At 28.4% G+C, this 17,790-nt stretch overlaps 2 long non-coding RNA genes across 5 annotated transcripts; both read left to right on the forward strand.

The window, feature by feature from the left end:
- The first annotated feature begins 2,128 nt into the window (after positions 1-2,128).
- Positions 2,129-3,718, forward strand: LOC124430234. Its single transcript, XR_006943704.1, has 2 exons — positions 2,129-2,329; positions 2,585-3,718. It is a non-coding gene; the product is annotated as an uncharacterized LOC124430234 (long non-coding RNA).
- Positions 3,719-4,595: 877 nt separating this feature from the next.
- LOC124430235 lies at positions 4,596-8,514 on the forward strand. Of its 4 annotated transcripts, none has more exons than XR_006943708.1 (5): positions 4,596-4,955; positions 5,246-5,631; positions 6,097-6,275; positions 6,426-6,581; positions 6,656-8,514. It is a non-coding gene; the product is annotated as an uncharacterized LOC124430235 (long non-coding RNA). The 4 variants fall into 4 exon arrangements; XR_006943707.1 differs by having other exon boundaries at positions 4,597-4,786; XR_006943705.1 differs by having other exon boundaries at positions 4,606-5,631.
- The last annotated feature ends 9,276 nt before the right edge of the window (positions 8,515-17,790 follow it).

The following is a 17,790-nucleotide window of genomic DNA, read 5'->3' on the forward strand; positions in this document are numbered from 1 at the left end:
AGTTTTTCTATTAACAGTGAAAACATTACATAACTAATCAAAAGAGTCAACTCCTCCTTTATTTTCATTATTATAGTACTGTATAATAGTTTGTTTTCTATTCTCATTGATTATATTAAATTTTCAATCTGTATAAGATGTAAGGTCAAAAAATAATTTCTACCACCCTTATATATAGGATCACATTATTTAGAGCATGAATGGATTAAAATATTTTCAGTAATAGAGAACAAAAATTAATCCAAAAACTATTTACTGTGCACACGGGCTGTGGTATACAGTAAGATTTTACAAACTTCAACGTTACTCGATCACAACTCAGCAATTGATACAACGCAGACTGTCTGATAGTTGGCATATAAAGATACTATATTTCATAATAGATCAATACAGATAAATAGCGGCACAAGCCCTATTTACTAAAATTTATTTGTTTTAAATTTAATTTAAAGTTGTTCTGAGGTATCATACACACCAGGTGCATAACTAGGATTAATAATATAAATACTATTATTTTATATTATTTAAATGTTGATAATAAAACTAAAAATAATATCAATTTTATTTTACTTCAAACAAAATATTTATAATAATTGCACATGATCTTTTATTTAACATAGAACGATCCGTAAGTATTGTTTAATATTTTTTTGTATTTATAGTAGAAAAAATGTCAAAGCTTTTCTTTAATACATAAATTTTTATTAGTCCCGAAATTAAATAAAAGAAGAAATCATTCAAAAGAAAATAAAAAAAGAAGCTATAAAAAAGTCACTTTTTCATTTTGGTATGTATAATGTATATACATAGTTCTGAATTTTTTGATTATCTTAGTTGTGTATAGCAAGAATAAGAACAATATATAATTACAAAATTTATATGTATATAACCATATTTTTATTCTATAATAAGTTTTCTATGATCACATCTATAAAATATTCTTTTATTTACACAGAGCATTTACAAATTACATTTTAAGCAATCACTGAATTGGTCACTGATCATACTTAATCACAATTAAGTGATAAAATTTATAATTTAAATATATTGAAATGAGTATATTGAAACTTGTTAGCTTGCTGCTAACAAGTAACAAGAGCAAGCAACGTATGCTTGTATAACTAATAATTGCACATGATCTTTTATTTAACATAGAACGATCCGTAAGTATTGTTTAATATTTTTTTGTATTTATAGTAGAAAAAATGTCAAAGCTTTTCTTTAATACATAAATTTTTATTAGTCCCGAAATTAAATAAAAGAAGAAATCATTCAAAAGAAAATAAAAAAAGGTTTATTGTGAAAATTGGTTTATTGTAAAAATAAACCAATTTTCGTAATAAATTTATGTTATGAAATAATGTAGAAACTATTAAACTACGTTTATTATAAATCGGAAAAGACGAGAAAAACTTTAAAAAATACTATCAATTTATCGATCAATCGAGTAAATAAATAACAATTGATAATATTGCCATAAAAATGAACATCACATTAAAATTGGTGAAACCAATAATATTAAAATTAAAAAAAGAAATTAATTAAAATCTTTTTAAATTTAAGAATTATGGCACGTTCAAAGAATGCACCTGAAGAACAAGGCAGCGGATCCAATACAACAAAACACTAAAGAACCAAGGAACAGTCGGAATATCTCAATAACTTTCTTCTCAGTAACTGATATTTCCACAAATACATTATTTTAATTTCAATTCGCGAAGTATTCATCATTGCGTATCTATCTCACGAGGTCCACAGAATTCTTCAAAGAATTTGCGTTCTCCCATTTATTTACGGGAACGCAGCGAGAGGTATTTTGCCAAGGGCCTTCAATGGTTTCCAAACCTTGAACTGCCGCTTTTATTCATCGCGATCAGAGTGGGTCTACGACTCTGACAATTAGGAAAAAACGGAGGAAAGATTCTCTCTGCCAATCAACTAACATCGCTGGCTTGGTACGAGAAGCGCATCTGACCGCGCTCTTGTAGTTGCACCCTTACGATACAACAATTACTTTTATTATAGTTATTATCATTATCATTATTATTTACGCATCTATCTATTGGGTTGGCAACTAAGTGATTGCGGAAAGTGTAAAGTCCATCTATCGACAAAATCCGCAATCACTTAGTTGGCAACCCAATACTACGCATCATATCTATTACGCATCATTGTAAGATTGTAAATTTTGTTTAAAGACTTGACGAAAATAAAAACATTGATGAATCTCACGTCGAATGTGATGTAGAAATGATAATGGACAAAAAATCGGACCGATTAATTCTTGCGATACTGTGCTCACATGTATTACAAGCAAGAGATGATAGAGGTTAATCAGCTTTGTTTTTTATCACAATTACCACGTTTTTATCTTTTTGTTCCCTATTTCGTCGTACCACATTTATTTTATTCTTTTAGAGATGAAATATGATCAGTTAATTTTTTTTTATATTTTTATTGCGATCACATTCTTATTATCTTTTGTCCGTCTCCTACTGCTATCGTAAAATAATTTTTACTAAATAAGAAAGGAAAAACGTTGCTATTGATTAATTTCGTTTTACTTTTTTTTTTATTTCAACAGCAAAAGAATTCTTAACTCTCCTTAGCACGTTTTGGGTTCATTGTCGATCACAAATTTCTTTTAAGGAGCTCGTCTTAACCGCTGTAGAAGATGCATATTTTTGAAAATTCGCCAAATTGTTCAGCAACGCTAAAAGATCGTCAAGTTACATCTTTCATAACATGTACGGAATACCATTCGTGGATTATGGATGAGAGGAATACGAAGAAAGAGGAATCAAAGAGATGGTGGTTCTCGGATTTTTAAGAAACTATGCTCGTCACGTACAAGGGAAGCGAAGTAAAAAGAGACTTCTTGAGAGCAATCATTATCGGAGCATCAATTTAGAATACCCCAATTATCGAACGAAATTCGAGGACCTTATATCATGGTGGGGGAAGGGGTATGAAAGATGCGCAAAATAATTGTCTCCTGGAAGAAATAACATACAGTAACCAAAAGAAGAAAAGACTGCATTGCGTGTTCTATGAAAGTTGTCATATTCAGGCAATGGTGCTGCGAATGAAAACATAAAAAAATAAAATAAATGCGAACGAAAATAGACAGAAAGAAACCATTTTTTCGCAGCACCTTTCCCTTCATCCATGATCAGCAGCCGACTGCCGACAGGAAGAATGCGGAACCCCTTACAACAGGGATTTCACAAAAATGTAGAGAGTGCAGCTCTCGATCAATAATGACGAAAAATAGAAGCTGTATAAATCCAAAAGCGGTCCAGTTCTAGCTATTTATATATATATACATACATATATTTATATCTCGGCTACATATCTCTTTCATACATACATTGTTTATAAAACAGTGCATGTGCATCTGTACCATTGATACTTTGTACCGAGCAGTGCATTTAATAATATCGAATTGTATATGTAATATATTTATAAGGATCTATATCTGCGAAACACATGATTTCCAGAAGTGAAAATTTTTTATATTTCAGATTTACTATCTCATACCATAACATCAGTCAAATTTCGTCTCGATCAGTTACAAGTGCTTTTATGAAGTACAACCGAAATTTGTTAAAATATTTTCTTTGCGAAACCGTTACAGTTAACTACTATTGTATACTAATTTTAATTATTATTTATAATTTATTATTAAATTATTAATAAAAACTAGAGATTTAAATTATTAAACTTTAATTATAACTAATAAAAAAAACTAGTACATTAAATATTATTTTATAAATTTATTTTTATTAAAATTTTTTAATCTGTAGATCTGAAACAGCAATTAATACTAATTAGTTTAGTAATAGTGTACCATATTATTTCTATATATTTTTATTAACATAAAATTACAAGAGATAACAGTAAAATTTATAGCTTTGGTTAATAAGAGAAGAGCATATTCTGTTTTTTCGGATTCCTAAAAATTATTAATCGCTGTTTTGTACGACTATTCGCACGACCTTTTTTTTTATTTTTCTTTACACAAGTATCGATTGGATCCCATTTAAAATCATTCGCATTCTAATTGAGAAAGATAATTGTCAATCTTCTTATTAAAAAGATGAATATACTTGGTATTAATAAAGGATTGAATAAAATAATGCGTTTAAATAGTTTCAAACGACTTAAAAAGGAAAAAAAAAGACTAAAACTTTTCCCTCATTTGACCTAGAATCATAGGAAAGTGAATTACTGAAACGAGATTGATTGAATGAAATCACACGCTGATTGGCAAATAATGTCATGATGTCATAAAATACAACTGTAGCGACTCCTAATAAGCGCGCGTCTTTTTTAAACTAGTGTATAATACTAAGATAAAATAATATAATAATCAAAACGAAAAAATTTAATATTAACAGATTTGTTGACAGTAACGTAGTCTTACATCATTTTAATATCTATATTCATTTAAATAATCATTAATATTCATAAATAGTTTATCAATAAGCGAGATAAAATTTAATAAATATTCCATCAAATAAATAATCTTGTATTATTCTTTTTGTAAATTACAAGTTGCTTTCTTTTTTTCTCGTAAGAAGGTTTTACGTGTATTTATGTAAGTACACATAAGAAGTGGAAATGATGTTGAACAAAATATTTATATCAAAAAATATATTTTTTCTAATTTGTTAATTCTCAGAATCTGTTGCACACACATCTGTTGCAAACACAAGAAAAGAAGTCGATTTAAAAGTGTATTATTACGTAACGCTGTTACGTTCATCTCATTTATCTTTATGAGGTGATATATTTTCCATTTAGGTTTACAAGATAGGTTATATTTTAAGAAGAAAATAAAAGTAATATGTGCTTGGATTTATAAAGAAATGCTCAAATTGTGTACCTCAGAGATGAATCATTAGTCGGATAAATAAGAAATATTAATTTTTTTCTTCTAATTTAATTAATGAGTAATAAAATATGTTAAATATTTGTTAAAGACAGTATGAACAACAGAAACAATAACAAACACCTGTTCTTTTTAAACGAATCTAAAATTGTCTTTACAATAAGCAGAAACGATAAGTTAAATTGTTGAAAACTGTTACACTTATCTCTGATCTCTCCTTTTTATATAAATAACATATATTTTATAATTTATTATTCATAAATAAAATAATAATTTATGAATTATAAAGAATGCTATATCATCATCATGAAATATACGTTCATATATGTATACATATATTGACTTTTCCAGATGTTTAATATCAAATGTTTAATAACACTAATGGATTAATAATACATTGGTTACCAACACACATGGTTAATAACACTAATGGATTAGATTACATAAGAGACAATATTCATTATATGATTGATTCAATTCATACATTTAACATTATCTGTTTTTCTTACTGGTAAGTGGAATCAGTTATAATTGCAAGTCTAATCGTCTTTTTTTACTCTTCAAGGAAAGTAAATTTCTCGTTTAGAGAACTGGAAAATAATCATACTCAGGAGAATGATCGTCGTTTCAGTATATATTAGAAAGAAAGTGACAAAGCTAATGATGTTATCAATGCAATGACATGTGAAAGATTGCATGATAAATGAATTAATTGGTCTTGTGAAGATTATAAAAATGTAAATCTAGAAAATATCTTTTTCGAGAATTGTCGAGAAAATAGGAAGTAAATAATACATCGATGATTAGAACCATTTAGAAAACCTATAAAGTGATGTACTTTATATTATAAACAATATTGTACATATATATATATATATATATATATATATATATATATATATATATATATACACATATATATATATATATTACCGTAACTATGGCAATAAAGTAGTGTTGTTAATTTATCGATTAAATCTGCTAGCTTAAACGCCATCGTGGAAAAGATATATTTTGGAAAAAGGGTGTTTTATTACAAATTATACTGCAGGAAAATTTTCAAAGATGAAAAATTATTTGAAATTCAATGATAAAGTATTTAATTAACTATTAGTTAACTGCCATGGATTTTTACTTCAATTAGACAGAACATACTTTTTGGTTATTGTATGGATAAATCACATTACGAACCAAAATTTTAGGTCTGCCAATTAAGGATGAAAATAGGAGGACAATGCTTTGTCTATTTATGTTAATAGAAAGATTATTGTTGAAAGAAGAATAAATTTGAATGGTGGTCAACGTGCCCATATCTATCTTACTACGACAATCTATGCTGTTGTAGAGGCTGAATCACTTTCGGCGATATACACTCGAGAAGGTAAATGTATTATCGAGCAGTCCATATATAAATGAAAAATAAGACAATAATCTTAATGACCCATCTGTTGCAATTTCTAAAATGTGTCAAACTGATTCAAACCAAAGCTGATTTAATAATCTCAATGCTTTTGACGTTGATTTCACCTAGTTTATAATGGAAAAGAACGAAGAATCTTTTTACAAAAGGAAGATCGAAGAGTCAAGAGATTAATAACTATAATAACAATGGTAGGAAGCGTAAACCAAAGTATTGGATTCTTTGAGATTTTTATGTGGTGTTCGATTAAACGATTGGAAGGAATAAGTAAATAGATTTATTATAATACTGAAATATAAGTTTTCTAATTGACTAATTATTTATCTTGTTATTTCCGAAAGTTCGATTCTGGGTAACCGGTCACGTAAAACAACGTTTCAAGATTTACCGACGATTAAAGCATTAAACGCTGAGAAAATTCTCGTTAACGAATTCAACAATCAAGAATTCAACAAACAAAGAAAAGATCTTCATTCATCTACCTGCTTGATCTTTATTTGGACTTCACAAGTTTTCAACATTTACGTCGTATTAATCTGTTTAGTTTTAAACGCGATCATAATTACTTCATTCCTCATTTGAAAGGATATCATAGTTAATGATATTAGATTAATGACCGAGTAAATGACTATATTCGTGGACCTGATACGAAAGGATGTGAGCAGACGGTCAAGGTAGAAAATCTAATTTCGACCTCGGTTAAAAGAATTATTGAATAAATCTATTTAGAAGAAGATTCAATATTAACTACCACTATACTGAAAAATTGATAAAATTATAGTCTTATCGAAAAGATCTAAAGATGTGAAAGTAAAGATGGATACATAGATTTGAAAGAATATAACGTTCACGATCATTTCAACAGAGAAGATTGTTATCGTTGTAGATATTGATTGAGAGAAAAGTATGAAATAACAAGAAGAGGAAGGAGGGACTTGTAGATAAGATTAGCATATCGATATCATAATAATAATGTAACGTAATCATCAACGATTGCCATAGATCATATTGAATAATTTTCCTTAGAGACCAGTTGTCTCTATTAAGTGGACTAGACGTTCCACGCATTGTGTTGAAACATTGAAATAATTCATCATACTTGAAATTAACATAACATCTAAATTAACAATTTTCAGACATAACATTATTAACATGCTTTATAGAGGGTCAAAAATTGGATATTAATATTTTGTTGGATAATTATTGGATTGAATATTAAAGTTTTATTAAAAAAAATAAGTGCAATTGCACCTTCCAACTGCACTGATGCACAAAAAAGCATGGAAGTTTCACAGAATTATGTAGCGTTTAATATTAGTTAATTTTGTCGATCTCCAATACTTTTAAAGATATAGCTCGGCCCAGTTCCATGGGACACCCTATTTATTACTAAAACAATTTTCTAGTCTGATTCGATCATTTGTCTAGCTTGGATCGATACCTCGTCTCATCTACTAAAAATTTTCGTGGCTAACCGAATCGCTGAAGATAAGAGACATAGAGGTGCCGTATCGGTGGTGATTCTTAAGATCATTGACAACCCAGCAGATCTAATATCTCGCGGATTGTCTCCCATAGAGATTATTCCCCTGCATGACAGGCCTACAAGATCCCGAGAATTAGTGAACGAATTTATTGAAACGATTTATTGCGCGTAGAGGAAAGTCAATACATATGTATTTTGACAATTCGATGACCTTCGTTGGGGCTAATCGCAAGCTAAAGAGATTCTGAAAATCTATGAAAGCTTCTAAAAGAGAGAGTACAGTAAATCGTTATCTTAGCGAAGAAGGCATATATTGGCACTTCTTTACGCCGAGATCTCCACACGTACACGTATTTTTAGTCAAGGACATAAGAATAATGAGTCAAACTGGGCAATAAATAAGCAGTGAAAGTAGATTCCTAGAGGAGACGAATCACATACATCGACTCACAGCGCTATCTATTACAGTATCGTTACATTCGTGTCAGTTCGATCTTTTTCATCTTCTGTCTTCCTTAACACGTTGCCGCAAATGACGGCCATAACCGTCTTGTACATGACAACTACGCTCAATTTCACATGGCAATCATAAACAATTGAACAATAATGTGTTTCTGATCACGATCGTCAAATTGAAAGTGTGCAGCAACGTATTAATTGTCTATCGTCATTCGTTTCTCACTTTCTTTTCTCGGAGTTAGTTACACTTTTATCCGTTTGGGCTACTATATATATACATATATATATATATATATATATATATATATATATATATAATATCTTAATTTTTTTATTTTAACTCGTTTTAATTAGGATGAAGTGACAAACGGAAATATGTTTCTCTGTGAACAAAGAAACGACAATTCACATTTATTGTTCACTCTGTTAAATTTTATATTTTACTCTCGTACTGCTTCTCTCGTCTACGTTCTATTTCTTACCGCCAGTTTCTCTCCCCAAATCTTAACGGCTCGATTTGTAGGTAACAAAAGAATTTGTAGATAACAAAAACAAAGGAAGGGCGGGCCATGAGACGCTTGACAAATCTACCTGGAGAAAGTATACTTTCTTTACATATATATAGTATTTCGAAGCAGTTTCCTTGAATGTATAACTTACTATAATTTTATTTTGATACAATATCGTTTCTAACAATAAGTAGTTGATAAAATATCATATTGCAAGCTTTCCTTCATAGAAATTTTGATATGATGTACAAAGTTTTTTGATTATTTCAACTATGAATTCAATTATTAGGTTGGTACGAATGAAATGTCGGATTCTTAAGTGAATATATTAAAGAAAATCCTACATTTCATATGCACCAACCTAATAAATTATTTCGATTATATTATAAGTGATAGATTCGTGGACTATTGATCTAATAATATAATGATTATAAGTAATAGGGTAAAAGGCACTAATATTAGCCTTTGTTTGTATTTAAATCTGGTATGAAAATAGAAAATGATAATTTGGAATTTAAGGGATATCTTAAATACATTATAAGTTATATTTGTTATAGATGATGGTTCCACACTTACAAATGACAATATATATGTACATTTAAAATTATTTTTAATAAAATCGAAAAATTTCGATATATAAATACGGGATCTTGATAATGGTAAATATGTTAATATCAGTTAAGCTCAATAGCTGCGAAGTTATAGACAATTGTATTTTATTGTATATTTTATTTAAAATTAAAAGATTAAATCCTAAAAATCTTTTCTGCACTTATCTTTTCTATTTCATTCTATATATATGTTCTTCCTATATGTTTATTTTTATCGAATAGACATGCTGTTTCTATTAACAAAATTGCCGAATCTGTGATTTTACCTTATATAGTTGACGCCAATGTCAGATATACATATAAAACATATGCGCCACTGTAAAAGACGATAAAATAACCAATTAGGAAAAAATAAACAGTATCGATACCGTTAACCTCTCAGTAGATTATGAATTCAAATTTTTGTCTCTCATATTTATATCCTTCTTTGATGCATCTCGCAGTGATTTATGCTAAATACGACGCAGTATGATATATATGTATATAAATATATGTATAAAGAATAATAAATATAGTTGATACATATAATAACTAGTATATAAATATACAACAAAATAAAACAAGATTTTGTCGAATATTTCGTAAAAAATAATTAGTGTATATATACTTATATATTAAATATTTTTAATACAAATCAAACCATGTTTTTTGAGAAAGTTTTATTTTCCTCCTCTCTCTCTCTTTTTCTCTCTGTTTCTCTTTTTCTTTCTGATAACAACACGCGCGTACATGTATATCTATATATATATATATGCAATGCGCATTATTGAATATAGATATGGAAATTCGATAAATCGAGTCCAAATTTTTTCAACAAAATTTTATATCCTTCAAATTTTCTTGATAAAAGTTCATCTTAAATATCACGCAAACATACATGAAATATTTTTTAAGTAAGATTACTTTTGTTGAGGTAAATTGTTTTGGAATATGAGGAACAAGATTTTATTATTTTCAAAACATATACTGCATTAAAAATGCCAAGCAATAGTTAATATATTGTAGGTGGAAGCTTTCGAAGAGATGAGGTAAGTGAAAAACACGCGACATAAACTTGGTCGACATTTTCGATTGACTGTTTGAAAAAACCGAAAATAAATACAATCGATCGATCGATCGATCGATCCTGTTGTATAGAAGTAACATGTATGTAGTTTATGCATATAGTGCGTGATTAAAAAAGTAAGCGCTGTGACAATCGGACGAATCAACAGGAGATTTAGGCATTGGCAGTTAGTAATGAATACGAGTTATGAGCTGAAGGAGACTGTATAAATATCTATTATTAAAATGCAATAAAGATGCTCTACATTACAACTTCCATTAAAATTATAATAATAGATAACGCCAAATATTGTATAACCTAACGACGCGAATGACATGTAATGCACTAAATGTATCGGGGACGTCCATATACAATAAATGATATATAAATATTCGATATATAAATATACGATATATAAATATACAATATATAAATATAATAATCGTATATATAAATAAACGAAAACCATACTTTGGTAATATATAATATAATATAAAATTTGGTATAATATAATATAAAAACGGCATCGAGTCAAAAATAGTAGACAATATAAGAAGATAACTGTGTTTAATGTAATATAAAAGAAGTAATGCGTTAAGGAAAAGCAATGTAATAAAAAAATTAATTATTAATAGATAGATGCATGATAATAAACATTACGCTATTTTGGATGATAATTATTGCTAATGGATTATAAACAATAATATATGATTAATTAAATTTATTAATTATAGAAATATCATCAATCCATCTTAGAAAATGAGAAAATAATGGCGTATGATGAATAGCGTATGATCTAATCATTATCAAAGTAACTTCTTTTCTACAAGCTGCAATGTTGCTGATAAAACTCTTATATCTCTTCCTTGATTAGCACAGATCGACTGTAAACTGTTCTATTTCTACTTTTGTTATTTCAATGAGCAATAACCTTAGTACATTTTTTTGCCTTTTCTTTTCGTCGTCTTTTGATTTAAATAGATTTTATTTATTTTCTCTTTAAGATTGAATAATAAAGCCGAACGTTTTATGTAAAAAGACAAACGACTTTTGTCTGAAACATTTTTTCTAACTATCTTTTTTATCTTTTTTTATCTTCTCATTTTCTAAGATATTTCTTTCTTATAGATTTTATTAACGTTTAGATAAGCGATTATAAGTATATGTGTCATAGTAAATCCTTTCTTGAACATGTGATGGAAAAGTACGATTGATATTTCTACCGCAATTATGATTCATTAAATATTACTAAAGAATTGCAATACTCTTTTTTTCTTCTTCAATACCGCGGAAGAAACGTCATTCTCATCCATTTTCTTAAAATTTTCTAAATATTTCAGAGTTTATTTGTACGTGAAAACATTTCCTTCCCCCTATTATTTAAAGTAAAAGTAACAAAAATCTGTAATTTTATGATATTAATAGTGGAACAATATATGGATTAAAACCAGTTCTCTTTTTTTTCGTAAGTTAAAGATTTGCAATGCATGAGATTAAATTGATGACAGCTTGCATGTTATACAACAACTTTCACTTGGAACCAGTAAATGAATTTTCCAAAATTAAAATAATAGAAGATATTATTCTTCACTCGTCTAAATCAATTGAAACCAAGCTTATCTTTGTAAAATGACAGTAAATAAATATCTTTTCACATTTTATTTTGACAAAAAAAGAAACATTAACAGACGTCTAGATGATCAATTAAAATAATTTTCTGTTCAGTAAAAGAAACAAGACATATATTTTAATATATTTTATTTTGATACATTTAAAAACACGATTACTATGCCAGAATTACTGAATATAATAATACTAATTTTAATATTACTAATATACTTTTTCTACTAATTCTCGAAAATGATCGACCAATGGGCAGATTATGTTTATCTTTTTGTCTTTTCGTTTCGGCTTTTTGTATATAACTCTCTCTAATGTACGAGGCAATTATTATTTATAGATAGCCCAGTCGAATATTTCAGATTGTTATGACGCCGAAATATCTTGGTAGTTTTGAAGCTGAACGTCCTTGATTGTTCCCGATGTCGAACATTCTAAACATAGAAATTCTTAAAGTAGGGATCGCGAGCCACTAATGATTTGTGTTAAAAATTAAAATGTTGAAAGTTATTTACAGAGAAAAATTCATTAGAAGTGGATCGTGACCGTTTTTGAATCTGAATCTTGGCACATAAATATTTCGGAAGTCCTTTCGCGGACTGTTCGTTAGGTGGTCATTACTGTGACTCGCTAAAGTTGTGGAATGTATATGGGTTGTCTAGAGACAATATAAAAATCGTAAATAAAACAGATTAGAAATTTTGATGCTTTAAAATTATGCATTTTGCTACTGTGTATAAGTGAGTTATTTTCCATATTTCAATATCCTCCGATCAATACATGCTTAAGGAAAAAAAAGAAATAAAAATCAGAACTTGCAAATAGGTATGCAAAAGGATATATCATGTCCCTCTTCGTGTTAACCGAAGCTGTAGATTCTTTTCGTTATCTTTTGTATTTATGTAATAAATGAAAACCTATCGCAAAAAATTGTTATATGTATCTTATAATATTTATTGTGTGTGTGTGTGTGTGTGTGTGTATCCATCAATCATTTATAATGTTGTGGTGGTGAAAGAGTCCATAAAAATACGGCAGTAGCAGGCAGTGCAACGAAGAATGGAGACCGCTAGATTATGCGGAGTGTAAACACAGCCGACCGGTTGTCAGATTTTGATAAGAGAATGACATCGAACGTATTGTATTATAGCAATGTGTGCGATGGGTTGCATCCTGGGAAGATAAGATCGCGATCCGCATGACATTAATCTATCGACGATACGAATTTAGACGAGTACGAATACCCTTGTATTTTGATTGCCGATAAATATATTTCTGTAGTTTAAATGTCGAAAAGTAACTCATAAATGGCAAAAAAATATTTTTATTTTGATTACTCTGTCATCTATTTCATTCTTTTTCCAGTTTATTTATCTATCAGATCTCCCTCTCTTTCTATCCAGAATCTCCTATCGATTTGTTTCCCCATCCTGTCGTTCATCATTGAATTCACGTTCCTTAAGATCAATTCCTGGTAAAGGCTTCACGGTCTAACCAAAAACTATTTTAAATAACGCCACGAGGTATAACAATATTAGTGGAATTATAATCTATCTATAATGTTAGATTTCGTTAATGAAGCAATCGTCGCTTGTCTGAACACTTTGTTAGTTGCAGCGTGAGATCGTAGTGTATTCTAACATTTACTTAACAATTAGGACGCCGTTTATTTCATATTTTTATAATTGTATTCTCAGTTGTTGATAATGTCGTCTATTACCGATAACAAACTCCTAGAATGTTACCGGAATGCTATATATATGATAAAACTTACGAACAGATCTTGAATAGTAAGTTGATTTAAAATAATAAGTTGAATTCTCCAATTTCATAACGGAAGTATTAGATAAATGATTAACGCGAAAAAGTATAGATCTTTCTATAATGAACTTCAATGAGATAGCCACGCATATCCAACACTCGATCGTTGTGATGTTCAAGCTTCGAAAATTAATATTAAGTTTATTAAACTTTATTCAAAGTCGGTGAGTTTACAATTAGTTGAGTATTCTCTTACAACTATAATTGAACATTGTCTTTATTTTATTAATATAATTATTTTTTTCGTGAAATAAATAAAATAAATAAATAAAATAAATAAAATAACGTGTAATAAATGACATGTTTCTAACGTGCAATAAACGACACATTTTTATTTGAAATCCTCGAAGATGTTCAGGATTATTATGAAATTTAGTGATTTTTTTGAAAAACGCCAGGACAGTCGATTTTATTATCAAGGAAAAAAGGTTCTTATCATAAATTTATCTATGTGAGGTTAATCCCTTTAAAACTTTTAAATGGTAGTAGAGATATAAATGACATTATTGAAAGGTCTTTTAATTATCTTTATAATAGTTTCTATTTTTTTAATTTTGAATCAATAGTGTTCGAGAAAATGTGTTTTGAAGTTTCTTGTTGACAACAATTTTTATTTTATTAAATGTTCAAAATGTTTACTGTCAACATCCATGTAATGATAAAGTCTTTCTTAAGTATTACATTATATTAATCGAATTTTTGCAGTAATTCATTTTTAATATAACATAAGAATTTGAATTATAAGTCGAATTCTTTTCACAACTCATATTTTCTCACTCAAAATACTTTTATTATATATTTATATATTTAAATTTATAGTTATTTATATATTCACTCGAGGAAAACGATGGTCCAACCGCGTGTGTCTGATTAGCGAATGATTCGCGGCATTAGATATACTTTTATTTCATGGATAAGAAAGTCGGAGTTAAATATTGCTTCTATATTATATATAAGATTGGATTAATAACTGCAATAATTATTTACAAATATATGGTATCAAGTCGAATTATCATATTATATATATTATATATGGTATAAATCGAATTATTATTATTATATATAAGTATGTTATCAAAAACTGTTACATAGAATTATTAACATTAGAACTAGTTAACATTAAGAAGGTATATCTCATAGAAGTCGATGATTATAAAAGTGATTTAAATGAAGAAAAATTTAGTTTAAAAATTAAAAATTAGTTTATAATTAAGTAAATTTTATAATTAAGAGAAAGATAGAGATGGAGACAGAAAGAGAGTCTCTTTCCTACTTCAATCCCGTTCGAATTCTCTGTCTGATCATTCTATCAACTCTAATATTTTAAATCTTCTGGGCACTCTCGCAACGAAAATAAATGTCTGCTCCTAATGGATAACGTGATGATCGTGCAAGATTCAAACATTCAATGTTCTATCAAAGTTTAAAACTATTTTATTTATCAGCAAAAACTTTTGCACTTTGCACGCTTTAATTTTGCCAATGAAGCTCTTATGCCATTTCCTTGAATAGCTTAAATCGACCATGTTATTTCTACTTTTGTATATTTTAAAGAGCGATTATTTAATAATAACTTCTTTTTCTCAGATTATCTATAATTATTTCAGCAAATATTAATTTTTACCAGTAATTTTACCAGATGTCTCTCAAATCATTATTGAGATATTACTTTCTCTTATCAATCTATCATATATCAATTTCGAAACTAAATATAATATATAACAAAGCAAATCAAAGAATTGATTCGCTTAACGCTTTTTGTCGACTCAGTCCAATTTTAAAATTTAATTCACGTTTCCGCAATTTTTTTTCATTCTATAACTCTTCGTTACTATACCGTTTAACTTAAAACACACAAGTATATGCTCTAATACTCAGTGGGGAATCAAAAACTTTGATATTACAAATACACGGGTTCATACGTTCACTTCGTAATTATTATCATTACCATTAAGTAATCGAAACTTGAGGTATTACACCACTTTAGATATTCGCTAATGATCGTATCTTATCTAACGTTAATTTCGAATCATGTTCATAGAATCGGTGTCTATCATAAATCTTATAATTCGAATCAATTCAATCGTATCGTTAAAAACTTAGTAACGGAACAAATAATGGAATGGGGTAAAGAACGAGAAAGAGAGAGAGAGAGAGAGGGAGGGAGAGAGGGTGAGAGAGAGAGAGAGAGAGTGCAAAAATTCATAATTACATTATCCCAAGATAAGTTTTCACGAGTAATAGGCACTACGCTCACAGTCAAAGAACCTGTGAAAGAAAACAACATTGATATCAATCATTGATACATAATTGGAACTATTTTGATTTATGGTATAAAGTAATCTACTTAACCGAAGGTTACCAAAAAATTCTTTAGTACAGGTTAATGGTTAAATAGAGATCTACTTTACTGACTGTTGATAAAATAAGTATCTAATTAATCATTAGTCAGTAGCAAAAGGTTCTGTTTATGACCATCGTTCAAAAGAAAATTTCTTGGTTGTTAATACTTTATCACCAATTGATAATGAACAACTGTTTCATCATTACTCTATTATAAAAAAAAAAAGAAATCTACTTTATCGAGAATCGGTAAACAAGAATCTTCATTAGTGATTCCTGGTATAATGGGTAGCAGTTATACAAATTGTCGCTAAACGGCAGGCATTTAATTAGAGATGGCCAGTGATGACGGTCGATTTCCGCGAAATATCACTCAACGCATAATCGTAAATTAATGAAAGAACACAATTCCTTGGAAGGATTTTGTAGAGGTCATAAGACCGATGCGCGCTAAAATTCACTTCATGATTTTAATTTGTAACAATGTATTTCATGAAATTTAACAATATTGATATGAAAAGTTTGTGATATACGTGTTTCATTCTTGTGCTGGCTGCCTCCGAGTGAGGTATGAACAGCGTTGCTACTAACTCTTGATTGTCTTAATACATTGCAAGCGAGTTAAATATCAGCCACCTAAAGCCTGAATGCCGGCCTCACTTGCTTGTCTCTAAAAAATTCAAGTGAGAAAGCGCAGGGAAAGGAAAGTAATGATGCTTATTGATTGTAAGCATGTTAGGATAGTTCGTATATACATGTATATATAAAAATATTGTATTAGTGGAATCTGGAATCAGCCTATGAAAATATAATTTCATAATTTGTTTTTCTATTCTTCTGATAAATTGTAGAATTATCTTATGCTTCAGTTCGCTTATTAACGCAAATTCAATCAAATGAATGGAAAAAGCGTTGCATTCTGTTTATTGAATGAACTTCAACGCGACGATAATATTGTATCATTGATCATACAAAATGCGCAAAAAAGAAGGTTCAATTTGAATGAAAACATTAAAAAAGTTATATAGACATTGAAGATGACTGAAATATGTGAGATAATGCAAAATGAACGATTATCAGTACAACTTGAACGAAAAATCAATAATTTATGTGATGCGGCAAAGTATCAATCGTTACATTCTTTCACTGGTTAACTTTATGTTCAGTATGGAAGAAGAAAAACTATAAAGGATGCATTTTCGAATTTTTGTTCATTAATATAAAAATTTTAATTAAAATATATAAAAATATATAAGAATTTATAAATTAATAATAAAAGTTATCATGCAGAGACCTATCAATTAATTATTAATTATATTAAATCATATCAAATAATGAGGTCTTGGTGAATGGTTTCGCTCTTATAGACTTTGTGCATATTTATTTTAACTACATATTATCTATTATTACGCACAAAATTCGTTATTATTAATAGAAATATAAAATATAAAAAGTATTCAATAGAAGAATAAAAATTTTTAAATATATGAATATGCATATAAAACTGAAAACTTTGTTATAACGTAGCTATGTCTAGTATTACTATCTACGATTCTAGTTCTATAGTTTAGAAGTATTTTTT

This window comes from Vespa crabro, chromosome 17 (assembly GCF_910589235.1).
Source record: "Vespa crabro chromosome 17, iyVesCrab1.2, whole genome shotgun sequence".
Classification (NCBI taxonomy): Eukaryota; Metazoa; Arthropoda; class Insecta; order Hymenoptera; family Vespidae; genus Vespa; species Vespa crabro.